The sequence below is a fragment of the Canis lupus genome, chromosome X (assembly GCF_003254725.2).
Source record: "Canis lupus dingo isolate Sandy chromosome X, ASM325472v2, whole genome shotgun sequence".
Lineage (NCBI taxonomy): Eukaryota > Metazoa > Chordata > Mammalia > Carnivora > Canidae > Canis > Canis lupus.
In genome coordinates this window covers 44,320,616-44,324,854 of record NC_064281.1, presented here as the reverse complement: position 1 = coordinate 44,324,854, position 4,239 = coordinate 44,320,616, and positions in this window count along the sequence as shown.

The window sequence follows — 4,239 nt, the reverse complement described above, 5'->3', positions numbered from 1 at the left end:
AACATTTGTGGTTTCCTGCCTTGTTAATTTGCCCCACTCTCACCGGTGTGAGGTGGTATCCCATTGTGGTTTTGATTTGTATTCCCCTGATGGCAAGTGATGCAGAGCATTTTCTCATGTGCATGTTGGCCATGTCTACGTCTTCCTCTGTGAGATTTCTGTTCATGTCTTTTGCCCATTTCATGATTGGATTGTTTGTTTCTTTGCTGTTGAGTTGAATACGTTCTGTATAGATCTTGGAAACTAGCCCTTTATCTGATATGTCATTTGCAAATATCTTCTCCCATTCTGTCCGTTGTCTTTTAGTTTTGTTGACTGTATCCTTTGCTGTGCAAAAGCTTCTTATCTTGATGAAGTCCCAATAGTTCATTTTTGCTTCTGTTTCTTTTGCCTTCGTGGATGTATCTTGCAAGAAGTTACTGTGGCCAAGTTCAAAAAGGGTGTTGCCTGTGTTCTCCTCTAGGATTTTGATGGACTCTTGTCTCACACTTAGATCTTTCATCCATTTTGAGTTTATCTTTGTGTATGGTGAAAGAGAGTGGTCTGGTTTCATTCTTCTGCATGCGGATGTCCAATTTTCCCAGCACCATTTATTGAAGAGACTGTCTTTCTTCCAATGGATAGTCTTTCCTCCTTTATCGAATATTAGTTGGCCATAAAGTTCAGGGTCCACTTCTGGGTTCTCTATTCTGTTCCATTGATCTATGTGTCTGTTTTTGTGCCAGTACCACACCGTCTTGATGACCACAGCTTTGTAGTACAACCTGAAATCTGGCATTGTGATGCCCCCAGATATGGTTTTCTTTTTTAAAATTCCCCTGGCTATTCGGGGTCTTTTCTGATTCCACACAAATCTTAAAATAATTTGTTCTAACTCTCTGAAGAAAGTCCATGGTATTTTGATAGGGATTGCATTAAACATGTAAATTGCCCTGGGTAACATTGACATTTTCACAATATTAATTCTGCCAATCCATGAGCATGGAATATTTTTGCATCTCTTTGTGTCTTTCTCAATTTCTTTCAGAAGTGTTCTATAGTTTTTAGGGTATAGATCCTTTACTTCTTTGGTGAGGTTTATTCCTAGGTATCTTATGCTTTTGGGTGCAATTGTAAATGGGATTGACTCCTGAATTTCTCTTTCCTCAGTCTCATTGTTAGTGTATAGAAATGCCATTGATTTCTGGGCATTGATTTTGTATCCTGCCACGCTACCAAATTGCTGTATGAGTTCTATCAATCTTGGGGTGGAGGCTTTTGGGTTTTCTATGTAGAGTATCATGTCATCAGCAAAGAGGGAGAGTTTGACTTCTTCTTTGCCAATTTGAATGCCTTTAATGTCTTTTTGTTGTCTGATTGCTGAGGCTAGGACTTCCAATACTATGTTGAGTAGCAGTGGTGAGAGTGGACATCCCTGTCTTGTTCCTGATCTTAGGGGAAAGGCTCCCAGTGCTTCCCCATTGAGAATGATATTTGCTGTGGGCTTTTCGTAGATGGCTTTTAAGATGTCGAGGAAAGTTAACAAAAAACTTTTAGGGCTTTGGATCAGGAGGCAGAAGTGTCTCTTGAGGGCCAGAGGCAGCCCTCTAGAAGGGATACCTAAGTCTGTCTCTGGATAATGATTGCAGAGCCCAGACAGAGTGTCCAGTATCCAGCAAGGGCGCCATAGGTAAAAGCTGCTGCTTAAACCATCGCCTGTCCTTTTCCTTCTATGCACGAGTTGTGTCTCTGAGGTCCCACGGACAAACCTATGCACCTGTCGGCCTTCTGCTTGCCCTTTCCCTGAACTTTTCTCTCTCCTCTCCCTCCATTCTGCTGGTTCCGATATGCTGTTACACTCAACTGTAGAATTCGTAATGTCAGCAATTGTATTTTCTAGCTTTCCATTTTTCAGTGTATCCATTTGATTGATTTTGAAATTCTAGCGTTCCGATGAAATCTCAAGTTTGCAATCCATAGTCTTGAACATATTAATCATAATGATTTCACAGCCCGCATCTAATAAGTATGCCATTGGGGGTATTCTGGGGATGTTTTTCTCTTCCTCTTTCTCTTCATCTGGTTCTTGATATGTCTGGTGGTTTAATGAAGTGTCAGGCATTCTTTATGGAAAAGTTGATGCTTGTCCCTCCATAGAAGTTTCACCTTCTCCCTGGCAAGCATCCAGTGTAGAGGCAATGACATCAATCCAGACAGTGGCTGAGCTGACTCACAGGTGCTCAGGGCTTTATATGATTTAGACTACCTCAGGTATTCCCCCCTCCCAGATGGCAGCACTTGAGGGGTCCCAGGAACTGGGGTGTTCCTGAGGGCGCTGGTAAGTTCTGCACTCATCTTTTTTACTTCCCTAAACCCTGGGACTGCTGAGAAATCTGTTGAGACTTTTAACAGCTGTCTGCTCAGCTTCAGAGTCGCATGCCCTATGCAGCTTTGGTACAGACAAATGCCTCCAGGGAGAAAACCACCCAATGCAGGCATCACATCTGGCTGCCTTTCTTCTTCTTAAGGTCTTGACTTCTCAAATATTGACTGCTTTGTAAGTTGAACTCCAAGTTTTGTCTCCCTAGCCCCATGAGTTTTCTGAGGAGCTGCTGTCTTCTCTCACTTAGTGGCTGCTTTGTCTATAGAATGATGCCCTGTCACTCAGGGTAGTGCGGCCTTCAGGCCTTCTCCCCGAGGGAGAAAAGGAGCACAAGATTGTTGCATTCCCCTGCACAGCTTCCCTACTCTCCAGATTCCTGTACCCTGATGTGCTGGGCAGAGAAGACGTTCTCTGATGCCTTCAAGCAAGGTCTGGTTCCCCCTCTCCCTGCCTTTACCCAGATTTTGGTTTTTCTCTGTGAGGTAATAGGACTGCAACAAGCTCTTTCTTCAGGACCATAGGTGGAAGCGGAAATGATCCAAAGATGATTTTTAAGTTTATTTCCAGTCGTTTTTTAAAGTCTAAAATAAATATGCAAATCCAGCTCTAAACTACATTCCAAAAGGATATTAATATCAGAGGCTTGTCCCACCAGGTATCAGTAGAATGCTGGGGTTTGAAAGATACATTTTGGCAAAGCAAAACTACAAAATCATCAAGGAAAAAAGTGTGACCTAACAATTTTTTCTACAATCAATCTGTCATTGAAGTTTAAAAACAATAGGCAGAAGATTGTAAGCATGTGCTAGTGCTAATTCAGGGATGTTTATTCTAAGTTTATTCTCTGCCTTCAGGAATTTGGTATGGTATGAACTCAGTCAATAATAAAATAGAAAACCTGAGGCAAATTGGGGCTGTTATTGATAAGTAAATCTTCATAGAACTAACAAATCAAGTGAAATTGATGTGAATAAAACTAACATTTTTAAGGCAAACATGGAGGGATGGAAAGAGGGGGGAAGGATTTTCTGTTTCTTTGATCATAGCCAGGCATTAATAAAGAACGTCTAAAGGACAGGAGATTAGGAGCATTGCAGAGAATCCTACTTATAAAAATACCAAAAGAACTTTTGGTTTGTGGGGATGATAGAATAGACTCACTTCTTCCTGCTCCTACCCTCCAAATTAAAATGATTTCCTTGGAAATATTTCAACAAATCATTACAAAAAGGCTGTAACCGGTGGAAAGGAAAAGGTGGTCTAGCTAGGAACCTAAGGATTTGAATATCTACGCTGTGGTGGATTCCCTGACCTTTGTTTTTACCGCTGTCTAGTCTTGACTCAAGTTCCAGTGATGTGCAACAAAGAAATGCCAATTCTCATGGAAAAGCAGAGGAAGACAGTAGAAACAATTAAAGTACATAGACACACACACAAAAGCAGAGCCTGCTTTCAATGGGTGAACATCAGGAAAAATGGGAGCTCGACTGTGACATAAAGGAGAGATGGACACACAATAGAAGCACCAAGAGGAACTATCTACAGCATTTGCAAGAGCTAGTCCTCGCCTTGGGGGTGGGGCACGTCAACCCACTCTGCCCCCCAAAATGAAGGGGACAGCAGGATCCACCTTCCCAAAGCAGCACCTATAGCTGCTTCTCAGAGGCCTTATCCGTCCCCCTCCCCCCCACACACACACTTCTCAAGATTACTGCAGGTGTGCCTCAGCACCTGCACAGGGGACTCCAGTAGGCTCCATGTCTCCTAGGTGTCTATTCAATGGTGGAAGGTGATCCAAGGCCAGCATCTCCCTATACTCCAGTCAACAGAAAGTTTCCAACTAGTTATGGTGGCTCATGGCATTCTGCCCTGCTAAA